The sequence below is a fragment of the Peromyscus californicus genome, unplaced genomic scaffold, assembly GCF_007827085.1.
Source record: "Peromyscus californicus insignis strain IS unplaced genomic scaffold, ASM782708v3 Scaffold_1__1_contigs__length_55948999, whole genome shotgun sequence".
NCBI classification, from domain to species: domain Eukaryota; kingdom Metazoa; phylum Chordata; class Mammalia; order Rodentia; family Cricetidae; genus Peromyscus; species Peromyscus californicus.
The window spans coordinates 12,994,559-13,022,145 of NW_026294492.1; the positions used below are offsets into that span (position 1 = coordinate 12,994,559).

Consider the following 27,587-nt stretch of genomic DNA (forward strand, 5'->3'; position numbering starts at 1 on the left):
ATAAGGAGAATAATTAGTTTGTTAGGACTCTGATAAAGATTACAAAATGAGTTGCACAGGGTTTTTTAATCAAGGATGCTTTGCACAGATGCTTTAACAACATTACCATTGACAATAGCTATGTGATCATGCAATTTTTTAGTAATAATTGCAGAGATATTTGACTATTTTGGAGTTCTGAGATCAAACTAAGGGGTTTTGAGCATACTACGTCAATGCTCTACCACTGAGCTACATCTCCAGCTCCAACAATGCTGTTAACATATATAGTTGTAGTGCGAATTCTAATTGGTCTTAATAATAATAACCTGAAGTCAGATATCAGGGTGAAAGCTGAAATATTGGTGAAATTATTAAGGCCACTCCACGTAGTTAAAAAGGAGGTTTATTTTGTGGGGTAACTTACAAGCGAAGGGATAGGTTGCAGGGTCTGGGAAAGGTGTGGCACAGTCGGTGTTTTCTGGAGAACTCGGCTTGGTCTACCTCCAGCGTCCAGGGTCCAGGAACCAAGAGAGCCTATGCATCTGGATCTCGGGTCTTCAGCCTCCTCTCAGCTCCGCCTTATAGGTGTGACAGTTACCGAAGCCTTAATGGGGGTTGGAACTTCCAGATCAAAGCTGGAATGACTACTCAGTACACTGAAAGATCAGAGAAGCAGAACAGCCAGTCACTAGAGAGACTTTTTACCTCTATGAATCCTCAGACCAAAAGGGCCGAGCTCTTGCCTCCACCCTGCCTTATCATTTCCTTTCTCTGCCCAGCCATATCACTTCCTGTTTCCTCCTTTGAAGTGCTGGGATTAAAGGTGTGTGTCACCACTGCCTGGCCTCTAATGGCTAGCTCTGCCCTCTGATCTCCAGGTAAGCTTTATTTGTTAGAGCATGAACAAAATATCACCAAATAGAGTTACAGTATTTGTAGTGCAAAGAGTAAGAATCAGAATAGCTAAAAACATTCAGGTAATGGTCAGGAAGAGGAAGTGTCCAGCTTTGCATTTTTTATTGTTTGCTTGCTTTTAAGGCTGCTGAATCCCTGACTCAAAGACCTGGTCAGGATTTCAGTTCATGACACTAGATTTTCAAGATACAGAAATATATCTCAAGCAAAACCAAAAGAAGAGAATGAGAGAGAAATAGTCTATTTGTTTAATGGCTGTACGGTCAAGCATGGTGAGGCTTTTGCGTGGTTACATCCAGAAGATAAACAGTGCTGTGGGAGAGTCTATTCATTAGAACTCTTTCATCTTTTGGCTGAGCTTCCTTACGGGCTGACTAGATTCTCAGTCAGACCTTCCAGTGGCCATTTGAATATCTAGTTTGATTTTGTCCTTTTAGAGAAAAATCCTAGGGAACCAAGCATGCCTTCTACCCATCAGGACACCCAAATACCCATGGAAGAAATTTTTCCTGGGTGGGTACTGTAACCTCCCACAAATATGTCATTGGGGTCAAGAGAATTGGGGTGGGGGTGGTCACATACTCTGGTCTGATTCTGACCCTTTTCCAGGTCTATAGTGGGTTATGGGAAGTTGGTTCCACCCAAATCACGTGTAGTTGAAAGAAGTAGGTGAGAGTCTCCCTAGCATGGTAATTCTCAACCTTCCTAATTCTGTGAGCCTTCAACACAGTTCCGAATGTTGTGGTGACCCCCAATCAACCATAAAATTATTTTTGTTGCTACTTCATAACTGTTATTCTGCTAGTGTTATGACTCCTAATATAAATATCTGATATATAGGGTATTTGATAGATGACCCATGTGGGGGTCATAACCCATAGGTTGAGAACCCCTTCAGTAACAGCTGAGCAGTAACAGAAAAGAGCAGTTGACTGCTTCCCATGCCTCCCAGTTGCTCTGGGACTCACACACACACATACACACAGCTGAGTAAAGTGCCTCATAGACTGGCAGTCAACACCCACTCCCATCTTCCACTCCAGTATAACAATTGTCTCCAACCTTTCTCACATAAAAACTGCCTCACCCACATGGACAGCATAGTGCTTGCTTACACGGCCACCTGCTAGTAGGTACTTGAGCTGATCATAGTTTGAGGCTGTAATAAACAAGCTGCTATGAATTTTAATGCGCAAGTATTTTTCAAGGACTTGTACTTTCATTTCTTTTGAGTAAATTCCCAGGAGTGCAATGTCTAGACGATACAGGCAGTATATGTTTTAATTTTTAAGAGCCTCCAAAACTACTTTCCAAAGTGATTGCTGCAATTTTACATTCCCAGCATCCATGTGGAAAAACTCTGTTCCATCAGTATCTCATGGCTGGTCTTCAGTCTTAGCCACTTTAACTGATGCACTGTAGAACTTCATTGTGGTTTCAATGTGCATTTCTACCTTGACTATTGAAGAAGGCTATATTTTAAAAGTGCTTCCTTTCCATCCATAAATCATCTTCAGCAAAATTTTTATTCAAATATTTTGCTTTTGTTCTGAGACAGCTGCCATTAAACTGGCTATGTAGCTGAAGATAACCTTGAATCCCTGCCTGCCTCCACTTCCTAAGTGCTGGAATTCAAGGTGTGTGCCACCCCACCAGACTTATTTTGCTTATTTTCAAAGGTCATTTTACTAGTATCAGATACACGATTTGTAGCTATTTCTTCAGTCTGTGGCTAGTCTGTGGATCTTCTTAGTGACTTTCCAAGAGTACAGATGCTTGATTTTAATGAAGTACAGCTTAACTGAAAATTCTGGGGCTCTCTCTTTGTGAAGTTAGTCACTGTCTCTGTGCCCTGTAGCTCCAGCTGAGCTCCCCGCTACTCTAGGATTCCAGATTGCTTCCCTCTCCCTTCAGGGAGTCCCTGAATGCCTCCTCAAAACAGATGCTCAGGCATCAATGGGAATCACTTGTTGTGTTTCCCACCTCCATAGTTCTTTCACTGCGCATTACCTGTGTCTAGACAATCCATTACGCCATGCTGTTCTGGTCTTCGGATTGTGTCAGGCATGAAAGGGAATCCAGCCCATGTTCTCTGCCTTGGTATGAAATATTAATTCTCACATGTAAACTTCCTGAGGCAGAGAACAGGTCTTTCTTTTTATTGATGTCTTCCATCTTCTGGGCAAAATGCCCTGGGCATGGGAAGTGAACCAAGCAAAAGAAATGTTCCCTTGCAGGTTAGATTTTCTTAAAAACGGAAAACTAAGATAAATTAGTCTCAGCTTCTGTGCTTATAGCCTGATTCTCTTAAGAATAGTGTACAAACGGCGTGGTGGTGAAGCATGCCTTTTATCCCAGCACTCAGGAGGCAGACGCAGGTGGATCTCTGTGAGTCCGAGACCAGCCTGGTTTACAGAGTGAGTTCCAGGACAGCCGGCAAGGCTACACAGAGAAACTCTGTCTTCAAATTATGAAATGAAATTTAGTTTTCTTCAAAGCCTAGAGTAAGTGGAGCTTAGCAAACTGAGCTTTGTAATTCAACCTCAAGGAAGATGTATGTAGCTACAGGACATCTAGAATTTTGTTCAGTATTGAATGAATAAATATGATCATGTATTTCATATATAAAATGAACAACCAACTTACATACAAAGTTATGTAGCTAGTGATAAAAATGTCACTTGCATAAGTCTGAGTATTCTGTCAGCAGTTATTCTGTTATTTTATTAACTTTTTAGTATGAAGACTACAATTATGTATATATATATATTTTTAAAAATTCATACGTTCAACCACATTGATCTGTCTGCTTAGTCAAATTAGTTTTATTTTCATGAAACATATTTGAGATCCTACACAGCATATTTTAGACAAGTGGTTCCCAAATTTCCTGATGCTGTGACCCTTTAATACAGTTTACTCACATTGATGTGAACCCCAACCATAAAATTATTTCATTACTAACTACATAACTGTAATTTTGCTGCTATTATGTATTGTAATGTAGATAGTTGTGTTTTCCGATAGTCTTAAGCGACCCCTGTGAAAGGGTCATTTGACCCACAAAGGGGTCTTCACCTTTTGGAGCTGGAGAATCACTGTTCTAGATAGATCATCGTCATCATCATCATCATCATCATCATCGTCAAGACTAAGGGTAGAAAATCTAATACTGATATCTCCTTTTGTGAATTTTGGGAAAGAATAGTATGACACAATGTAATCCTCAAAGCACATATATTCATTCAGGTCAGTTTGTTTAATAAATGGGATGTATTTCAATTTTCAACACAGCAGAATAACATCCAGCATGTAATGGGCACAGAAAGATGGCAGCAATAAGCTTTGATGACACTAAGCTTTCAGTACATTGCTCCCTCCCTGGGTGGTAGTAGAGTCGGTAACCACCCACTTTTAGAACTTTGAAAAGTCCTAGTCTTTTAGAAACAGTCTTAAAAGTCTTTAAGTCTCATAACCTGTTCATCTTGTCCACTGACTCTAGGTACTTCCTTCTCTCATAGGCTGATGCATGTTCCTCCCTCACCTCCTGTATCTTGGCTTCTAAGGCACCCAGAATGCAGAGTCTAAGTAGAATGTTTTTAAGGGATTTCTTTGGTGCAGACTGAGCAAGAGAAACAGCTCTTATCATTACGCTGAAAAGAATTCCTAAGTTCGGGGCTGGAGAGGTGGCTCAGTGATTAAGAGCACTGGCTGCTCTTCCAGAGGTCCTGAGTTCAAGTCCCAGCAACCACATGGTGGCTCACAACCAACTGTCATGAGATCTGGTGCCCTCTTCTGGCCTGCAGGGATACTTGCAGGCAGAACACTGTATACATAAATAAATAAACCTTGAAAAAAAATTCCTAAGTTCACTCTTCCATCCTGGACTAAACTGATAACTGTAAGTCTAGGACAAGGAAGTTGTGAGAAAAAAGATCTAGAGCATGTGTGATAAGCTCTTCAAAAGGAATGTGTCCTTTGTGTGGAGAGTGAGTCAGGGAAGATACCATCAAGGAAGGAGACCCACTCCATAGGAGAAGCAGTCGCCTTTTCTTTCCCTGGTCTTTTTTCAAGTCCACTGAGATCAGAGTATCTGTGGAGAGCATGATCCCATCAGGGAGGCTCTACAGAGGAGGCATCTACAACAGGGAGGCTCTGTAGAGCCTCCCCATGCCTTTCCCTGTTGCTGATTCTTTCCTTTGAGAGAGGCCAGTTAGCCTTCCTGGTGAGAGAGTGAATGATTGACATCCCTTTCAGCATGTTTACATGTCGATGGAACTGTCTTCCCTCTATATATGTAAAACGGGATGTACCTGGAACTCTCATTCATGTACAAAACAGAGAGTTCTATTCTCTGTTTGGCTTCCTGCCTCTGGCTTTCATGGAGTGAGCATTTAAGGGGCTAGCACTTGGAGCCTGAGGTCAAGGGAGAAAGAAGCAGTTTACCAGTCTCCTGTAGCTTTGTTTGAAAACAACTGGGGTCAAGACTCAGACTTGCCAGGAATATGTTAAACAATGGGCTCTGTGCAAATTCCACATGTGAAATTAGGAGTAAGGAGAATAAAGTCTTCCTTAGTTTAGTTCGGGCATCTCCCTTGATACATCTATTTAGGCTCTCACTTGGTTGTGTCTGTTCAGTTGACTGCTACCAAGTTGGAGAGGGACTAGAGAATGATAAATAATTGAACCCTAAGCATCTGACAGATTCTTCATCAAAAAAATGTCAGTTATTTCCTACTATGTCCATGACTTAAGCAGGACACTTAAAGTCTGAGTAGTTTATAAGTCATCCACTGAGCATTCCCTTTAACCAGTAGGTCAGATTTCATCACACAATTGATGTTTGAGCCTTTGTAATTTCATTGACTTAGTTTTCTCTGTCTATGACGTATTTTGTTTTAGCCTTGCTCCATATAGTCTTTTCTTAGGTAATTTTGTAAGAATTCCAACAATTAAATAGTCAAGGATAGTAAGTATTACTCTCTGTAAAGTCTTTCTCTTTGAAAAATGACTTCTGGCTTTCTCACCCCCATTGCGGCCCGATGACCACTTCAGCTCTGGTGAACCCATTGTTCCATGAGCAGACTTCTGTGATGCACCTGTATTTTCCACTGCACTCACTAATTAACACAGATGTCTAATTCTAAACATGCATCCATATTGCCCAAAATCGAAGCAGAATGAATACATCCTTGAGAGGAGCCTGGAACACCAAGAATGAATTTGCCTTGTGGTTAAAAGATGGTGACACCCCCAAATAAAAAGAGAACACATATGTGAAAGGTAGCCCCTTGCATGTTCAGGGAATGAAAAGCTGAAGAGTGGACACTGGCCCTTAATACTCAGATAGAGACATTAAAAATTTTTCGTTGTGTAGATGGTAGAGAGTCGACCACAGGGTGACCAAATGAAGCATTCACGCTAATGAGCATTGGTTATGGTGATGATGACTGGCAGCTACCAAGCACTTAAAATGTCCTAAACCTTGTGCTAGCTTGCAGATCTTCTGAAATTCATTGCTGTCCTTATATCCACACGAAACTGGCTTTTATAATGACTCACATTTTAAAAGCAGAACTGAGATTTAAAAATATTCATTGATTGCCTTCAGCCACACAGCCAATTAATAGCAAAGAAGCAGCTTACTACTTTCAATATAGTGTTTAAAAAAAATCACTTACCCTCATCATAACACTTTGAAAGGCAATGTAGTAAAGAAGATATGGAATGCATTTCATTTGTGTTTGGGTAGTCTGAATAGCTTGAATCTTCCACAGTAACCATTCACTTGAGCTGTCTTCACTTCGTTTTCAAGTAGAAAAGACTACAGAAGGAAATTTCCATGAAATGTGTGACAAGTCCTCCCAAAATGAAGACCACTTTATTATAAATACCTACACAAAATTGGTAGGCAAGCAAGTGACTATTTTAGAGCTGGCTTAATATACGAGAATGAGTTATTAACTGATAAATAGGAATAGGCTTAGAGGTCCTATTCCCCTAACCACTGCCATAAGAATTCAACCATAATTTGTGAAAATGAGAGACAGCTTCAGGCTTGTTTGTAGGAATGAAGTGAAGAAATGGCAGCTAAGTGGAGTCACATGCCCATAATCTCAGCACTTGGGAGGCTGAAAAAGAAGTCTAGTGAGTTCCAGGCCAGTCTGGACTACATATTGGATTGCAATCCAGAAAATAGCTGAACATAGGGAGATCACATTGACAAGAGTTGAAAAACTCTATTTAATTGAAGAAAATGAATATTCACAAACTCTGCTTCAGTAATTGCAAGCACAATGGATTATCACAGCTGCATAGGGAATAAACAAATACCTAGAAAATGATCAAATGTTCATCGATGGGTGTTGAGTCAATAAAGTATTACTGTTAATAAAAATAATCCACATTAAAATATTGTTGTACACCTGAAAAGATTGACTTTAAAAAGTTAATGATATATAATTAAGTGAAAAAAATCATACAAAATATGCTAACTTACTTAGATTGGATATTTTATATTAAACAATTTTTTTTTTGCTATACAATATATTGGCAGTGGCTGCCTCTATTGGAACTGGAGATTGGGATAGGCTCTGTTTATTTTCTTTTATATTGTTTGGTATCATTTGATGTTTTAAATAACAAGAACGTATTTGTAATAAAAACCTCAAAACTCAATTTTCCACCAAGAGAAAAACAACACCAGTTTCTTTGGCATTTTCCACAATTTTAACATAAAGAATTGAAGGAAGCCAAAAGATGTTTTCAACATCTTGCTCAAATATTTCCAGATTCTATTTGAGACAGAAACAGTATAAACACTTAGAAATAAAAGTCTTCAGTTATGGAGGAAAAGACTATCTGCTTTATGACTCACTTTGAATTATTGAAAGCATAATGCAGGTCTTCTATACAATCCTCAGAGAAATAAGAAAAAGCCATAGGAATGTGTCTTTATTGTAATCTTAGAATGGTGACATTACTGTGGAAAATCAGAGGACCTTCTACAGCAGCAGTTTAATTTAGCCCCCTTAAAGCAGCTGTAAAGTTCTTCAAGAAACACAGGAAATGCTCTTTAGTTTAGACCTCATACAGAGTTCACTGACATGTTGATGAAGATCCAAGACTCCCTCAAAATGAGAGGCAAACTTTCCCTATGCAGCTGTGATAATCCATTGTGCTTGCAATTACTGAAGCGGAGTTTGTGAATATTCACTTTCTTCAATTAAAAAGAGTTTTCCAAAAAATTTGAGCACGGCTAATTAACTTCGCACTGGAAGCTATTGTTTGGAGGAAATTTTCGTTCAGTGCTGCTAAGTGTCTAAGACAGGATCTCCCACAATTTCTAATTTATGATAATGCTGGAGGAATTCAGGTTTCTTATAAAACAACTGAAGGTTCCTTTCATGGCACAAATAAGTTGCATGGTTAATGATGACTTCAGAATGTGATGGCCGAGTTCGTTTTGATAACACGTACATTTATCTTAATACTATGAATATGTAAATCACATTGCTGCGCTGCGCTGCTCAACTCCTCATCTTCTCTCTTGAGATTCTTCTAGCTTGCAGGTGCAGAGAAAACAGAAATTGACTCTACAGCTTAACCATCACCTCCTCCTCCTGCCAGATGGCAGGAAACGCGGGAAGCATAGAGAACAGTGCAATAGTGGACGTTCTTTGGTCTAGTTAGGGGTGGTAGGGTCTCATTCTGTCATATAAGCCGGACTAGAACCCACTGTTTAACTCAGACTGCCCTTAGTATGTGACACTCCTGCTGCCCTGGCCTCTTGGTGCTGGGATCACAGGTATGAATCACTCACCTGGATCCTCAAGAATAAGGTTTAGGAGACTGGAAAGAATAAGTCAGGTTAAGTGCTCCTGATGCCCTTGTAAAAGACCAGGGTTCGGTTCCCAGCATAAACTGAAGGTAGTTCACAACTAGCCACAACTCCAGCTCTAGGGAAGACAACATCCTTTTTAGGCCTCTAGGCACATACATACATACATACATACATACATACATACATACGTACATACATACATACCCACAGACACATAAGTAAAAATTAAAAATCTCTGGAAAAGAATAGGATTTATTTTGAGTGATTTATCTTTGTTTTCATGCTAAATTCCTCTAACAAACATATGAGATACTATTCTTAATGTTCATCATCATAGACCTGTTTCTTGCCTTCAATTGTAGCCCATGGATGGAACTTAAGGTTACTGGTTGGATGTATGCACAAAGCAATGAGGGACTGTTCCCTGTTTATTTGTGAGTAAAAATCACCAGTCCTCTTGTCTGCTAGATAAGAGAGAACACAAAACAAAAATGAGTTTTCACAGAGATCTGCAAGGTGGTAGGGCTGGACACTGAGATTAGATCTCCATGTTCTGAGGTGGGGCTCATTCGGAGATAGCAGTTTTCTGTCGTCTATTTGTTCTATCAGTTGCTGTTCGTACATGTTAATTGTGAGTCTTCTATGGGTCAGCAGCATTGCAGAAGGTAAAGACATACAAAGGTTACCATCACCAAATGCTTCCATCTGTTCGCAGACATTCCTCTGAATTATGGCACAGGGATTTAGCTTTTCCAAATAGTTCATATGTTCCTGTATATTCCTAAATCTGTGCATAGTGAGTTCAGGGGCTTGTGACCGATGATGAATGGAGCAGTGATCTGTGTCCCAGCTAATGTCATTGAAAGCTAGCATATTTCCTATCCAATCTTCACATATCCAATGTTCATAGGCTAAGATCATGTGTCAAAGAGCCCTGCTTATTACATGATAACAAGACCCCTGATTATTACATGGAAGAAGCTTCTCACTAAGTCGCAGTCACATTTGTAAGTTCAGATTCTAAGTCAAACTGCTTATGAATGTATTGCCAGAGTAACTATTGAATTAAAATGGTAAGCATACAGATATTGCTAGCAAAAGTAGAACACACAGGGAATTCCTTGAGAATGTCACGCAATATATTTTGAACATGTCCACATCCCCCAGCTCCTCCCTGTACTACCCACTCGACCCTCCTACCTCTTCTCACTCAATTTTGAGATTGTTTCTTTCCTCATCAAATCCAGTTCATGCTGCCCAGTTAGTCTTGGGACTTGTTCATCCATATTCATTGATGCTCTATTTACAATAGCCAAGAACTAGAAACAACCCAGATGTCCATCAACTGATGAATGGATAATGAAATCCATTGTGTACAATTACATAATGGGAAGTTATTCAGCTGCTAAAAATTAAATTATAAAATTTGTAGGCAAATGGATGGAGCTGGAGGCAGTGGGGACTTTTGTAGTCATTATTTATTTTCCAAATTATGCATTATTTATAGGATTTTTCTAATTAGAAGATTCTAAATTACTAAACAAATATAAAACATAAAGGAATTAGGAATAGTTAAACAATTTTAAATTTTCTTTCATAGAGTGAGGAAGAACTAGTCATTACTAAATGTATTTCAAAAGAAGAATGTATGGTGAAATATTAAGAGAAAATCTAAAAGCATAAAAATGAAATGTAATATCCCAAAGAACAGAGGGAGAGTGGGCAAATAAAGGCATTTTAATTCAAGAAAACCCAGGAAATGGAGAAATACAGAAAAGCAGGATACAGTGCACAAAATGAGATATATACTCATTGATATAATTACTTGTCAACTAAAAGATACTAATTACCAGTTAAGAACTAAAATGAATATATTATTTAAGAGCCAAAGTAAAACACATGGACACAGGTTGTAAGAATTTGTAGGAAGTAAGCCAGTGGGAAAACATATGCTAGAAAAATCCTAACCAAACCAAACACAGCAACACCATTATTAATTACATAAAACAGATGTGACAGGCTGCAGTTTTAATCCGGGATACAGGTAATTCTGAGGAAATACCAAAAGGAATAATTCAGAAGAAAGATAAATTCTAAACCTAAAATGTACCTCGCTCTCTTAAAAACTTGGTGAATTAATCATGGAATTTCCAATACTCTTGTCTAATAAAGCATAAGGTTAGTATCTTTTATTTAATAGGTCTCAATTTAAATGTTGCATCTTTTTAAAGCTGACAGAAACAACTTGAGAGAAGAATGAAATAAACAGTCATTGATACAATTGCTTGTCAACTAAAAGATACTGATTGCCAGTTAAGAACTCACAGCTTAGAGGGCTCAGTCCTTCATGGTGGAATGGAAAGGCATTCCAGTGAAAGCTTGGAAGAGCTCAGGCCATAGTAACAGACATCTTGTAAAGACCATCATAGTATAGTAGATGAGGAAGAAGAGAGGGAGGCAGGCACCAGGGGCCCAGTGTAACCTTAAAAGACTCAACAAGTCATCTATTCACCAGCTAGATACCACCCACCAGGGATTTCATACTTTCCTCGAAACAGTGTGATCCACTGGAGAACAAGTATTCACAACATAAGCTTGTGTGGTCAATTCAATAACCCCAGATAATCAGATTTAATTTTGACATAATTAGGAATTAATATTAATTCGCATCATTGAGTAAACAGAAGTTTTCTAGAAAACTGTGACCTAAAATGAATCCAAAGGCAAATTTAAAAATTGAGAAAACCTGTGTGTATTAAGTTGAATCCATTATTACAAATAATACCCACAAAAATTCTTTATGTCCACAAAAAGGCATTAAACTAGAGTTTTGGTGACTACAAACATTTAGCTTGCTTGTACAGTTGTAGAGAATAGAAGACAAGGAAGTATATGTCTGTCTTTCTGAATGACTGCTGCAGTATTGATTTTAAAACTGACTGAAAAATGTATAAGGAAGAAATAGTACATGATGTTAAGAGTGGTAGCATACTAACCTGAGAAATACATTTAGTAGGATTCAAAAATGGATATAGCCCAGGAGTATTATAATAACTCAACAACCTGTTAACATCATTCAATAACTTAGTAGGTTACATGATATTAAACTAAAGTTGATTTAAAACAAGTTGAACTTTATTGCAATAGTCCATCATTTGTCTTTCTTAAAACTAAACGGAAGGTGGGAGGCAATTTCTATGCAGGTGAGATTAGATTGAGGTGAAATCAGGAGAAAACAGTGTCGAAGAGAGAGGTGAGCAAATGATTGATTCCATTGATTGGAAATGAACTCTGTCATACTTGGAGGCTCTCTGGTGTTGCAGACCTTAAAGAGAAGCCTCGTAAGTGGACAAATTGTTCAGGTGTCTTCTTGAGGTCAATATCTGTGGGATGTAAAGGAAGAAGGGCTGGGGTAGGGTGTGGTGATATTATGTTACCCAAAATTTTGTGCACCCTAATAAACTTATTTGGGGTCAGAAAACAGAACAGCCACTAGATATAGAGGCCAGAAAATGGTGGCACACACGCCTTTAATCCTATCACTTTAAAGCTCACGTCTTTAATCCCAGGAAGTGATGGCAGAAAGCAGAAAGGTATATAAGGCATGAGGACCAGGAATTAGGCTGGGTAAGCTTTTAGGCTTTTGCCAGCAGTTCAGCTGAGACCCATTTGGATGAGGACACAGAAGCTTCCAGTCTGAGGAAACAGGATCAGCTGAGGAATTGGCAAGGTGAGGTGGCTGTGGCTTGTTCTGCTTATCTGATCTTCCAGCATTCACCCCAATACCTGGTTTCAGGTTTGATTTTATTAATAAGACTTTCTAAGATTCTTGCTACAGTAGGGAGGAGATGTGGAAGCAATAAAAACACAGGTAAAATATTCACTGGTGCACTCTAAAGCCAGGATGGACATTGAACACTGTCACCTTGGTCATTAAATCCTCCATGCTTTAGTTATTGGACGCTAATTGTCCACTTGGATAGGCGCTTCTCCTGGGTTAGAGAAATCTTAGAAAGGGCTGATGACTGAAATCTATCAGTCATTAGTGTTCATACCAGCTGGGTATGTATGAGCTGCAAGGTAATCCAAGTAGAATGGGGTGGACAATGTATTTGTGACCGGTTGATTTGGAGAAGAAAGGAGAAAGAAGGATGGTGATTATATCCAAAATGATATCAATCTGGTAATAAATCCAGTTACGTGCATGAACACTAAAACCATTGTGATCACCATGTACTACTTATAGATTAAGAATCTTGTGGGGCTCATGCAAGATTAATCTCAGGGTCATTCATATAAATTCCACGTATAAGTGCTGGACACATTAAAGTGCACAGGATCTAATAAAGATTTTTTAACCAAGACTATGCAAATGTTGCATGACTGAATCTGAATAGTAGCCACTATTAATTTAGGTTCTCTAAGAAGATCTTGTCTTTTTTCAGTTTTACAACCACCTTGTGATAACTGTTTTACTAATTATACAGAGGAAGCAATGGATATTCCTGTTCTTTGTCCAAGGACACACAAGGATAAACAAGAGTATTAAAACTCTGCTCCCAATCAAGTGATTTGTCATGCATCTTTATGTACTATCAGTGTACCTGAAGAATGCTGATGTCCTATCTAAAACACCCCTGATACTCTGGTATTCATTTCTGGAGGAGCAATTCAATCAGTTGTACCTCATAACTATAGACTCTTCTTGAGAACTTACATAGCCTCCTGCAGTAGAAACCTGGAATGATCCCTGGTAGGTGATGACATATTGCCCATCAATCCAAATTCAATATAAACAAAACGGGGACTTGTTTTATAATGCACACTGTGCTGGCAGTCTAAGTGGTGGTGTTTATATTCGCAGCTGCAGTGATTGTAATCCTTAAATCAAGACGGTATTATTTGGTCTATAAATCAAAGATTGGATTTTAAATTACCGATTCACTAAGTAAGAAGTCAGGAAGAACAAACGGCACTTTTACAAAGCTATAATTTTTTTCCCTACAAAATTTTCCATGAGCACTAGACCTTAACGTTCTTTCCCAATGTAAGATTTGTATGAGAGACAAGTCCTAACCCAACAATGTGTAGGGAATATATTTAAGTCCCTAGGTCCTGTTAACCTCATAGAAATTTCTAGCATTGGCCTGCCTGACTGATTACATGAATAAATTATTGATTGTTTCTTTAGCTGTATAGGAGTTCTTTAGTTTTATGAGGTCCCACTTGTCAATTGTTGACTTTAATTCCTGGGCAAATGGATTCCAGTAGAGAAAATCCTTTCCTGCATCTATATTTTGTAGGGTACTGCCTATGTTTTCTTCTGGAAGTTTCAGTATTTCAGGTTTCAAATTGAGGTCCTTGACTCAATTGTTGTTGTTTTTTTATGCAGCCTGATAGATACAGGAATAATTGCATTTTTTTATACTGGACATCCAGTTTCCTCAGAAGCATTTGTGGAAAATGCTGTCTGTTCTTTACCACTGTATGTTTTTTGGCATCTTGGTTAAATATCAGATGGCTGTAGTTGTGCATACTTATGTTTGGGTCTTCTCTTTTGTTACAGTGGTCCACATGTCTGTTTTCATGTCTGGACCATACACTTTTAATTACCATAGCACTATAATGTACCTTGAAGTCTGCAGTGGTGATCCTTATAGCATTGTTCTTTTGCTCAAGATTGCTTTGGCTATCTGGAGTCTTTTTTGGTTTTATATGAATTTTAGGATATTCTTTCCTATTTCTGTGAGTAATGTTGTAGGTATTTTCAGGGTAATTGCATTAAATCTGTAAATTGTTTTTGGTAGAATGGTCATTTTCACAATATTAACTCTACCAATCCGTAAGCCTGGGAAGTCCCCTCATTTTCTAGATCTTCTTCCATTTCTTTCTTCAGAGGTTTTTAAAGCTTTTATTTTACAAATCTTTCACTTCCCATATGTTTTATTTTCTTTGAGGCCCAGCCTGGTTCATCTGTCCTCTTAGCCCTAAGCCTCTTGCACTTACTCAAATCTTCAGACAGAGTCTGGGTCCGATACCCAGAAAGATTTTGAATTAGCTGCCCACGTGTCCACAATCAAGAGTCAGAGAACGATGAATACACACTGTTCCCTACCTCTCCTTCCCCACTTATTGAGTCCATCATCCCAACCAGGGAATGATTCCACCAACAGTGGGTACATCTCCTCATCTCAGTTAAAATGGTCAAGCTAATCCCCAAGAGGCCCATCTATATTCGACACCAACCATCACTTGGAGAATACTGCCAGCTTCCTGAGTTTGTCTTATGGCAATTAATGAAGAATAATGAGTGACATTGACAAAAATTTTAGTTCTTTTTTTTTTTTCTGAGACAGAGGAAAAGTGGCAGGAAGAGGGTATGGACAACTCATAAACATTCATTCATGTACTCATCCATTCATTCAAGAATATTGTAGTCTACTTCCAGCCAGAAACTCTTTCAGATGAGGAAGATACCATGGTGAATGAGAAGAGTGATTCCTCTCCTCATGGGGTTTACATTTTAGCAACGTGTTTAGAAGGGAAGTCCAGGTACATCTTGATGCCCTAAGAGAATAAGAATGTCCGTTATTCTACCCCTCTCTTTGTAGCAGGGTCTTCATAGACAGTACCAATGGGAACTATTCTTGGGCAAATGGATTGTGTGGGATAGTTCTTATGTCAACTTGACACACACCAAAGTCATCTAAGAGGAGGGAGCCTCAACTAAGAACATGTCTCCACAAGTTCAGACTGTAGGCAGGCCTGTGAGGCATTTTCTTAATTGGTTATTGATGAAGGAGTGCCCGGCCCACTGTGGGTAGTGTCATCCACCAGGTTCCGAGTTTTATAAGTAAGAAGGCTTAGCAAGCTATGAAGAACAAGTCAGTAAGCAGCACCCCTTCATGGCCTCTACATTAGCTCCTGCTTCCAGGTTCCTGCTTTGTACAAGTCCCTCTCCTTGCTGCTTTTGATGACGAGCCATCACATGGAACTGTGAGTGAAATAAACCCTTTCCTCCCCAAGTTGCTTTGGCCATGGTGTTTCATCACAGCAATAGTAACCTTAACTAAGACCATAGGCAAGACAAAAATGGCACCACCCTTGCCATCAGGAAGCCCATGTTCTATTTGATGAGTCAGGTGTGGTTTTAAAGCAACATTTGTTGCCAGGAATATAAGAAACCCATTTTGTGTCTAGTGAGTACATGCAGGAGGAAGAAGTCAATTCCGCAGGTGCAGGGGAGAGGGGGAAAGCATCTCAGAATGATTTCAATAGAGGAGCTGTTATCAGATACGACCTTGCATGCAGATGTTCTAACTTTTGTTTCTTTGCTTATCTACTTACACAAGGTATAAATAAATGAATTAGACTTCATTATGACATTTTGTATACATATATCATTATACTGTGTGCCCATTGACCTTTCTCCACTTTCTTCTACACATGGTGTAATTTTGAGGGCCTCTCTCACTTTCTGTGTCTAGAAGAATGGTGGTTTCATTACATCATCCATGTTGAGACAAGTCATCTTATTGAATAGACACAAAGCTGGCAATGCCAGTCACTTCTGTAAGCATCTTCTCTTGGAAAACCTTCTCTTGGTGAGTGCAGCAGATCTTCATGTCCAAAAAAAAAACAAAAACAAGAACCCCACTAAATCATGGAACTGGACAACCACTAAATTTACCTCAGTTGTCTTTCAAAATATGAATTTGTCTTTATTTAGAAAGGAGTTCTATACATAGCTTAGTTTAGGGAGCCTCTGCTCCTCGCAAGAGACTAATGGGCAAAAAAATTATTATTTTATGTTCTAAGCTTCTAAATAGGTCAATAATGATAGGACTGTACCATGTAGAAGAAACTACTGAATTATTTTTTGGATCCTTTCAGACAAGGCAAATGAATCAGCCCACCATAGAGGTGGGCTTTTCTTTTTTTTTTAATTTTTATTCATTTGTTTTTACATGTGTAGATGTTTTACTTGTATGCATATCTTTGCCTACATGTGGGCCTAGTGCCCAGGGAAGCCAAAAGAAGATGTCAGATCCCCTGGGACTGGAGTTACATGTAGCTGTAAGTTGCCATGTGGGTGATGGGATTGAATCCAGGTCTTCTGGAAGAAAATCAAGTGTTCTTAACCCCTGACCCATCTCTCCATCTCTATCTCCAAACTGATTAAGGTCTAATACTTCCTGGAGATTCAAGACTTGTCCCCTATAGGAACTTCATATGATGAAAAGTAAGCTCATTCTCCAGTTCCCTTCTGATTTACTCCGTGTTGAGAACTTCGAATAGCTACCCTTCCTTAAGGCCCTTGATTGCACTCGAGGTTCCTTTTGCTTCCTGCAACCTATAAATTATCTACAACACATACGTTTCCAGTATCACTGGGAATAAATCAGTTACAGAATAGTTTTGTGAAAGCATATTTATTGGTGGTTTCTCCTGCCCCCTTTACCTGTTTGTTTTGGGCAAGAGCATCCATGTCGTGGGAACAGTTCATCTGAGAGAGATATGACAACCCTATCCTGACTTCATCTAGTCAATTCATTTTCCTAGTCCTCTTTCAGCCATGTTTTGTTTCTTAAGATACTTAGCACAGCCACGACTGGCCAGGGATAGCTTCCAATAGGATAAAGAATGTGGCCCAAGATCCAAAGGAAAACTGGCATTTTGTAGAGGGAGACAGGAGGTGAGAGAGGCGACCACGTACCTAACATTGCTCAGTATAATCGGGTTTTTGTTGTGCTCGTGACACGGAAAGGGACGTGGCTGCAGTAAAGGATGATGGGGCATCTGGAAGCATGGAGCATCCCTTCATACAGACATTAAACACCACCATCTTTTCTTTTACATCGGCTCTGGGAGTTGAACTCAGGTCCTTGTGCTTGTACTCTAATGACTGGCTGAGCTAGTAATCATTATTCTCAAATCGACCCGAAATATTTTAATTTTTGCAATGAACAGTAATGATAGGGTTTTTTTTCTTCTGTTTTTCTTTTTGCCCTCCCTTGTCTACCCTCCCCCACCTTCATCACCTTGATTTTTGCAGCTTCCGTTTCAACTCCTCCTACCGTATCATTATCTATTCCCTAACTTTGTGTGTTTTCCTCTCTGCAGTTGTTAAATACCAGCAAGTGCTTTGTTGAATTTTCTCTCTATGAATCTATGAATATTGATCAGTCTCTCTAGTTGCCAGAAACAGAATTTAGGCCAGATGGTTCAAACAAATCTATTCATTAAAGGGTATTTGGAGGCTCACAAACCCTCCTGGAATGCTTGGGAACTCAGCTTAGATATCCAGCTAGGGGCAGAGTAGCTAAAATGCCCAAGTCTGTGCTTTCACAGGTATCCATGGCTACTACTATTCTTGCTCGGCACCCAAGATGCTCAGGACCACTCAGTCGGCGCCACTATGGAGATCAGCATTGGCAGCCTGTATTATTGCTTTTGCCAAAAATTGCTTGCTTAGTGTTTGTTGAATACTGCCTCAAATGGCAGGTAATAGTTTTGACTAGTGGATCATTGTCATGGGCAAAACCTCTAGATGACTGTGTGTAAATGATACTCATAATTTAGAAAAAATAGAAATGATTGGATCTGATTTTGAATTGCCCAGCCTATAGTTCATTACAACACAACAACACTTGAATGTAAGTATTTTCATTGTCTCTGTTTCAACTTTCATTTTCTGATACATTCTTTGTCCCCCATGTGCTTGCTCTGCTTCTCTTACTTTTACGTTGTTTTGTTTGCTGGCTCTTTTGATTATCTTCTGCAGTAGATTCTCTCCTGGTCCAGTGTCTCTTGGAAGGCTTAAGGAACAGCAAGGTACACAAGATGAGTAATAGTTCCGCGCACCAGCATTGTGTCTGTGATGTCATTTAGCTTGTAGCTCTTTTGGCTTATCAGAGACTGGAACCTGGAGGAATTTAAAATGCAAAATTTTCTTTTCTTGTGCCTCTTTGTATGATTTCATTTTCAGTCCTACCTTCTATTTCTTGACTTGTGAGCAAATGAGCACCAGTAGTGGCCTTATTGACCTGGCTATGCACCTTAGCATCTCTCCTACCCAGAAAAGTGCACTCTGCCTACCCTTCTGAGAGCTGAAATCCCGGGTTTCACCTTTCTGCTCCTGGCACAGCCTTCTTCAGGACTCTGCTGTTTTTGGATGCTGCTTCTCAGCTTGTGGTTAAACATGTCTGAGAGTTCCATTAAATATGTGGCTTACAGCTTTCTTTTTATTCTCTTGTGGGTTTGTCTGATTTATGAGAAGTGGGAGGGGGATGGATGATTTCACACAAACATTTTCAAAACCTCTGCTCTTCTAGAAATGATTTATGCGGTTCTTTGTGCACATCTGTTATTGGCTACTGCCTCTCTTGGTAACCTTCGTCTGCTGGGATGGTCTAGGCTTCCATCCCATTCCTGAGAACATCTCTTGTCTATAATGTGCACATGAAGTCCCAGAGGGAGACACTTACTGATGACTCAGCCTTACTTCTGCATTTCCAGGCTGTCTAGGACCAGTCCTTGCCATCTGCTTTGTCCCTATGGTGGTTCAAATGAGAACTATCCTCTATAGGTTCACATAATTGAGTACTTGTATGGTAGTGCTGTTTGAGAATATTACGGAAACTTCATGGAGTGTAGCCTTGTTGGAGGAAGCATGTCACTTAGGTGTGGCCTTTGAGAATATGTAGCCCCCACCACCCAGTTCTCTCCTGCTTTCTGTGTGTGGTTGAAGATGGAATCTCTCAGCTTCGCATTCTGTCCACCTGCTGTAATGCCTCCTATACCATTATGGAGTCCCCCTCTGGAACTGTAAGCCCAAATAATTATTTCTTTCTTAAATTGCCTTAGGTCATGGTATTATGTCACAGCAACAGAAAACAGCTAATACAGTCACTTAGGTATACACTAGGCATCTCAAAGTAATCATGTCCAAACTTACATCCCTCCCCATCACCACACGCATAACAACACTGTTACAGGTCACTGGGGACTGGGTCTGATATCTTCAGGTTTTTGGCCTCTTATCTAAAGAACTGAAAATAAGGGTTCACGCAGATTTGCAAATGAAGCAAGCCAACTTATTTGTTTACTTTTCTCTTGCTATAAAAAGACACATGACCAAGGCAACTCAGAATGAAGAGTTTGTTGTGGGCTTCTAATAGTTACAGAGGGTTGGCATCCATGATGCTCACGGTGGGAAGCATGGCAGCAAGCAGGAAGTCATGGACTGTAGCAGTGGCTAAGATCTTACACCTGGAGAAGCAAGCACAAAGGAGAGGGAGGGAGAACAGACAGACAGACAGAGACAGAGAAAGAGAGACAGAGACATACAGAGAGAGAGAGAGAGAGAGAGAGAGAGAGAGAGAGAGAGAGAGAGAGAGAGAGAGAAATACATTGGGAATAATGTGAGCTTTTGAAATCTCCAAGCCATTTCCCAGTGACACATCTCCTAAAACAAGGCCACACCTCCTAAACCTTCCAAACTAGTTCCACCAAGTAGGGACCAAGTATTCACATATATGAGCTTGTGGGAGTTATTCTCATTCAAACCATCATACTAACTTCATTCAGAATGAAGTTATAATACTGGGCACAGTTTTACATTACTGTGAAGGCACCTCAAACTGGTTCAAGCAGGATCAGCCCAACTATTCTTCATATCTGCAAATGTTGGAAATTGAACTTGGATAGACCAGGGGCATGTGAACTTACACTATTATTCAGAGATGAGAGTATGTTTAACCTACTGCAGGTGGTGGGGAGACTGAGAGAGGTCTCAGGTTGCTATATGCATTGTTTGTAGGTGTGTGTGTGTGTGTGTGTGTGTGTGTGTGTGTGTGTGTGTGGTACATGCAGGTGAAGGAACTAGGCTGTCAAATGCATTACTGCCAGAGGGAGTGTGGGTAACCAATAGCAATTGCAAGTCCCAGGATACTAAACTCCATCCTATTCTTGCTTAACTCAAGAGCACTTTTTTATCCAGTTGCTCAGGTTCAACCCTGAAATAACCATGCAGCCCTCTCCTTGTTTTTGCTACTTTACATTAATGCTTCCCAACTAGTCTGTCAGTTCTGTCTTCAGTAGAGATCCAGAATTCTGCCATTTCCTTTGGCTCCCTCACAAGGTCCCAGTCCATTCCACCATGTCTCTTCTCCTGTGACTCTGACAAAGCTCTCTTAGGTGGGTTCCGTCAGTTCTGCTCCATGATGGTCTAGTTTGCATTCTACCATGTATGTGCTGTCAGATGTTAAATCATGCTCTCTATTCTCTCTTTGCTCCAATGGCTTCCCTGTACACGTAGGAACTAAATCTAAGCTGGGCGTCAAAGAAGCCCTTACTGCTCTGGTGTCTTTTCCCCTGTACCCTCTAAGTACCCTCTATGCACCCTCTAAGTACCACACTGGCCTCCTGGATGACACTTAATCACCCCTATACCTGCTCTAAGTCATTTGCGTCTGCTATTTCTTCATCCTGGAACACTCTTCCCCTAAACACTTGCCTGGTTTTCTCACTTACATTCTTTAGAACAGCCTCCCATTTCCATCCCATATAAATTTGCCATCCTAATTAAGCCACCTTATCTGATTTAACTCTAATTGCTTCAGTTTTCTTCATAACATAAACCAACTTATATCATGAGGGCAACCATGTGCATTAATATATTGCTTATGTTCTATGTCATCTCCAGAATTTGGGGAGCTTGACCCATCTTCCATTCTGATGGAAACCCTGCATTTAGGGCATTTCTGTACAATATTAAAATAAATGAATGACTAAAAGTGTCCATCTCATGTTCCTAACCTGTGAAGTATAAGGATGGATTATTAGACAAATCACTTTGTTTCTTGGTATGGAATAGTCATCCACCTGGCACAAAAGCCCATTTCCACGCCCTGAGAGGTTTGTCTGGGAGTGTAGGGCATTGGGAGTTACCCTTTCATCCTGGCCTCTGTGGTTGGCAGAATCTGGATTAGGACCCTAGTGATTAAGCAGAGGTTACATGCTGAACTACCACATATCCACAGGTCCTTGAGACATCAGCATCCCCTTCTTGGACTGTCTCACTCCCACAGCAGAACACTCTGCATGTACTTGGTTTCCTACACCCAGAAATGGGGATCTTTCTGGCATTCAAATTTACTCATATCATTCTCTTCCTTGAAGCCCCCGTGTGGAACTCATTCCACAGGCAACGAATGCCCATGTTTCTGTGGACTGCTTACATACTCTCTCTTGTTCATTCTAGCCCAGCTTTGAGGCATCCCTAACATTACTAACTTTTGGCACTTCATTATTCACTCACACATTTTTCTCTTGTATTTTCCTCCTCCCCAGGGATCTCATATGTTTTTCTTCTGTTCCATCTGTACACAATCTTCCTCATGACACCTGTGGTATAAATCTCACACTTCCTTGAAGACTCAGCCTGGGTACTGTCTTTCCTACAAGACTTTCCTGGGCATTCTCCTATGCCAGTGTATGAAAAGAAAGAGGAGAGGAGAGGGAGAGAAGAAGGAGAAGAAAGAGAAGAAGGAGAAGACAGAGAAGACAGGAGAAAGAAAGGAAAAAAGGAAAAAGAAGAAAGAAAGAATGAAAGAAAAGAATAAAGAAGAAATACCTAAAGGACACTAGGCATGAGTAATAGAAGAAACCAGAGAAAATCAGAAAGTAAATGTAAATTGAGAAATAAAACACAATGGAGACGAGGCAAAGAAAACTCAATTTACATGCTTCCATGGACTGCCCCTGGGATTTACAGTTTGAGAAATTACTGTTCTGAACCAGCAACCATGCTACTTTCATACCACCATGCTAGCCTACTACGTGTGTCACCTCTCGCTGGAAACAGTGACCTCCTTGTAGACCTACTGTGGCAGTAAAGCAGAGTAACCACAGCCTTGTGAACACTCCTTGTCTGGGTGGATAAAGTGTCTTATCCACAAAGTGGATCGAGAGATCAGAAAGAGAAAGTCATCTATTCCATGTAGGGAGAATCGGAAAGGAACCCATGGAAGGCTGCTCAGAGGAGGGGCATTGTAGGTGTTTGCTGAGTACACAGGGGTACTCTGGAATGGAAGCGAGGATGTAGATACAACAAATGCCTGCTTGTTGAGCACAACAGCACAGGGACTCTCTAAAGTGCTTCATCTGAATCTTCTCATCAAATCTTTAACTATTGGGGATGACAGGTTTAACTGATTATCAGTTTCCCAGACACAAGAATGTGAGAAGTTTCCCTAGCGTCCCCAAGGTCATACAACCAGGCACTAGCAGAAGAGGCTGCTGACACCAAGTTTCCCAGCACACACTTACTCAGTGTCCCTGTCCTTCTTGCAGAATTCTGTTCGATCAAAGGCTCAAAGCAGAGAAGTAAACGGAGTATTTGGGAAGACACGGACCCTATTGTAATGAAATCGGACTGAGAAACCCGAACTCCAGTTTGGTTTCTAGGACAGTGTTGTTTCTATTCCACTAGCCTGCCTCCAGCAAAGAACACAATATTTAAAAATCAATCAAAGACCCAAGCCAATAATGATTATACGAGCAAAGTGATTGATATTATTTACTCCAGCTAGATTAAAATGTTCCCTAGGAAAAAAAATCCATAAAGACAACATGAGTCATTATGTAAAGCTATGTGGGAGCCTTCCAGATAATGAAATGGGTATCATAAATTATTTCTGCTTCTGTAGAGAGGGTAAATCCTTGTTATCAATTTAGCAGGTCTAGAAAACAGTGGAATTACAGGGGCCATCACACCAGACAAAATTCACCTTGTCCCAGACTCTAACGCCCTCTCATTGTCCTTCCTAAGTGAAGTCCTTCCAGAGTCCATTAAGCAAAGCCTGGATTGAAGAATGGCAGAGAAATGTGTGGGAAGGGGGAGCTCCTCTCTCTAATACTGACAGAACTCCTCATGTGAAAAGAAAACTGCAGGAATCAGAGCCTGGGTGCCAGGAGGGCACCTGTCAAACTTCTGGGTGACAGACGTTGTTTATCATTATGTAACCTGTGGTGACCTTCCTTGTGTCACTCATCTTCATGATTTATTTGTCCCATCACTGACACCCCAGATACCCAAGTCTTATTTCCCGGTGAGGTATGGCTCCATGTATCTGCATAGGTCAAAGAATGAATGTTTTATCCCTCCAGCCCCAGAGGAGATGTAACTGTATTTGTTGATACCACATATGGCTTTTTCATCATTCTCCGGGGTAAGCGTGTGATGTTGGATGTATCATTTTTTTGTGAGCCTAGTTTTTCTATCTACAAGAAGACGATAACAGTATATTCCCTCCCATACAATTATTATAAGACTTCCACGAGGCCCTGCTAGTTAGTTTTTATGTCAACCTGACACAAACGAGAGCCACCTGGGAAGTGGGAACCTCAGTGGAGGAATTGTCTCCATCAGGTTGGCTTGTAGGCAAGTCTGTAGAGGAATTTTCTTGGTTAATTAGTGTGGGAGAGCACAACTCGCTGAGGTGATACCACCCTTGGGTATAAGAAAGCCGGCTGGGCAAGCCATGAAAGCAAGCCAGTAAGCAGTGGTCCTTTGTGGGCTCTACTCCAGTTCCTGCCTCTAGATTCCTGCTTGAGTTTCTTCCCAAACTTCCCTCAGTGGTGGACTATAAGCTATAAGATGTCACCAACCCTTTCTTCCTCATGTTACTTTTGGTGATGACGTTTATCACAACAATAGAAAGAAAACTAATCCACAAACCTTTCATTTTTGTCCCAGTACAGGGTAGATATGTCATCACCAATAATTACTACGATAACTTTAAGATACACACGTTGCACTCGATATTCAGTATTGTTTGAGTGAACAAAAATACGAAAGAATATGGACTGTAAACTTCACGAATTACTCCTCCCAACCTAGGTTCTGTTTTTTGGAGCCTTGTCCAAATCATCTGTTACATGTTACATCTGGAACAGCCCCTCTAAGCTCACGCGTTGAAGGCTTTGCCTGAGCTGGTGGTGCCATTGGAAGGTGCAAGAAGTTAGGAGCCTAGTTGGAGAATGCAGGTTGTTGTGTTGTGTCCTTAAAAGACCTTCTTCTCACTCTCTTCCTGGTGTTTATGAATTCTCAACATCTTTTCTTCATCAGACACTATTGCCATGATGCACTGCCTTCCTAAGGATGCAAAAGCAACTGAGCCACAGAACTATGAACTAATACCTCTGAAACTGTGAGTCAAAAAGAAGTCTCTTCTCCTTTTTGCTTATTTATCCTGGGTACTTTGTCATAGCAACATACAGCTGGTTAACATGGCATCCAAAAGGAAGCAAGCACTGGTACCACAACAACTTTATTAGAAGTCATCCATAAAGCAAAAGGAGCTTATGATATTTGCCAGTAACTGAAAAAAATTTATTTTCCAAATCATTAAATGTTATTATTGAAAGTCACAATGAAATGACCTGAACCCTGAAGCATGAGACATCATAAAACTCTCACAAAAACTTAAAGGGACCACTTCCCTTTTGAAGAGTCGTTCATGACCACAAAATGAGAATGTGCCTCTCTGGAAGGCACAGCTAGTTCACTTTGATTTGAGAAGGGTTAAGTTAGTAATTCTTATGTTGAAACCATTCAATGGAGCTCCTGGTGTGTGTGTGTGTGTGTGTGTGTGTGTGTGTGTGTGTGTGTGTGTGTGTGTGTGTGTGTAGTGAGAACACATTAGATAACTGACAACAACCTGGCCCAAATTCCACCTCCTTTTTACTCTTTTATACAGGACCACTCTAGTATCTTTATTTCCCAACATCTAAAGCTGTGCACTGTCATAGAAGAGCTTGGGCGATGCTTGCAGCCTCGACAGCCAGGGTATCTTTGAAGTGAAGAAGGACTCAAGGGCAGATGGAATCTGTGTCATTTATTTGTTACTGAAAGTCCTTAATTAGACAAATCTTGCCCAAGGAATATCCGAAGCCAGGTCTCTTGCCCATGCAGTGAGGTGTCAGATTCCAAGTTTGCAGTGAGAATCACTAATCAATATATAATGTGAAACATTGGCTGGCTCTCCATCTTAAAATGTTCGCTCTATTCCTATTTCTATACCTTGAATTTTCCCTCTATAAGGAGAAATTTTCAAGCAAGGGGACAGTCCGTATGATAAGCATGAGTGCCTCTATTTCAGCTGACGTAAGCTGTAAGAGCTGCCAACGTCCGTGAGGTAGATTTGGTCTCTCTCTCTCTCTTGAGTCCTCTGTGGATGAAGGCATTAAAATAACACTTCAACGAGAGAAATATTCTGCTCTTTGGAATATTAAATTGGAACCTGAGATCCTGGGTTGATTCCTTAAGCCTTTTCCTTTTCTACCAGGAACCTGAAGTCCACAGAAAGAAAGGAATGTGCTGGAGACCCTAGAACTGGCTGGAAAATGCACTTGCTATGTCCATTTTCTGTAGCGGTCACAATAATCGGACTTCGTAATGGCAACAGCCCCATTTTAACAGGAGAGTAACAGCGAGAACCCAGGGAGATAGTATAAGACTTGAAGCCAGACAGCCCGAGTCTGAATCCTCCCTCTGTTTCTTAATAGCTGTTTGTTTTCTGAAATATTGCTTAAGCTCTGGCTTGCTCAGTTGTCTCCTGTGACTACAGCACCTGCCTGCTTGGTGCTCTGAACTTTTCCATGAAGACAAACACCATCAGAACCACATAGGCAATTACTAAAGTGGGCTGGAAGATGCATGCCTGCTTGACCAATGGGAGCTGTAGGTCAAGTGATACGTTAAGGTCCAGCTACGACACAGGAAGAGTGTGAAGTTCCACATCTACAATGGATTAGCTGCAGATACCGGACAACAGTAATTGCCTACATTTTCTGAAAAGTTCAGAGCACCAAGCAGGCATGCATCTTCCAACCCACTTTAGTTAGTTAGTGGCTTAGAAGGTAAATTTTATACCTCTTTAATATTTTTTCTACGTTCCCCTACCTTTTATGAGGAAACCAGAAAGGCTATGGAGGTGATGGTGGACCTGTCTGACAAAGGCTTACAGTGGGATATTTGGAGAGTAATGTGATGTGTGTTCACAGCCTCTGCATCATTTGGACACTTGGACACAACTTTAGAAAGAAGTATTACCTTTAGTAATCCTACTAGTGTATGTGACCCGTTCTCAGCCCTTCAAGTTCAGCCCTTCATAGTTGATCTGGCTTAGGGAGGCTAATATAATATTCCATCCTGGAAAAACTTGCCCTTGAGGAAGATGCCCCTGTCTAGTACCTTTATCATTTTGCCTTGTAACAAGGGTGGATAGAGCTGGGGAAAATCTTGAGAGGTAAATAATTTCATGAGAGGTGTAAACACTTAATGAGAGGACCATGTGTCCAATTCCCAAGCCTTTTTACATTCCACTAAACTCTATTATATTGCTTTATGTTCTAATTGTAGATGAGCCACCTGACATATGTCTTGATAAAATTCAAGCACTTACTAAGCTCATATTATATGTGTAACACATATGTATAGTGTATGTGTCCATATACATGTATGTAAATCCACCCACACACATATACGTATGCTTACCTAGAGAAACAAACTCTGTGTGATGAAGGCCATATCTGGATCATTCTCATTCTTTCTGGTTGCCTAGTACTCAGCACAAAGCCTGGCACCTGCATATATACATGACTTATGATAGGAGAGATTCCATTACTGATGTTCTTCAGAGAGGAATGGAATCTACATTCCTGTATTATTCAAAAGGAAACCACTGGACAAGCTCATGAGAAACAAGTGTCATGCCTTAGATCAGTGATCTGTGGCCACTGGGACTGGATGTTCTTTACATATTGTCCTTCCCATTTTATC

The 27,587-nt window shown here is 40.3% G+C and overlaps 1 protein-coding gene across 1 annotated transcript in view; it reads left to right on the top strand.

Annotated features, from left to right (window-relative positions):
* Positions 1-27,587, top strand: part of LOC128115349 (zinc finger protein 431-like) — a 96,711-nt gene that overhangs the window by 64,559 nt on the left and 4,565 nt on the right. The window contains exon 11 of the mRNA XM_052745916.1: positions 22,094-26,851. The gene's annotated coding sequence lies outside the window, so the exon portion shown is untranslated. The remainder of the gene's footprint in view (positions 1-22,093; positions 26,852-27,587) is intronic.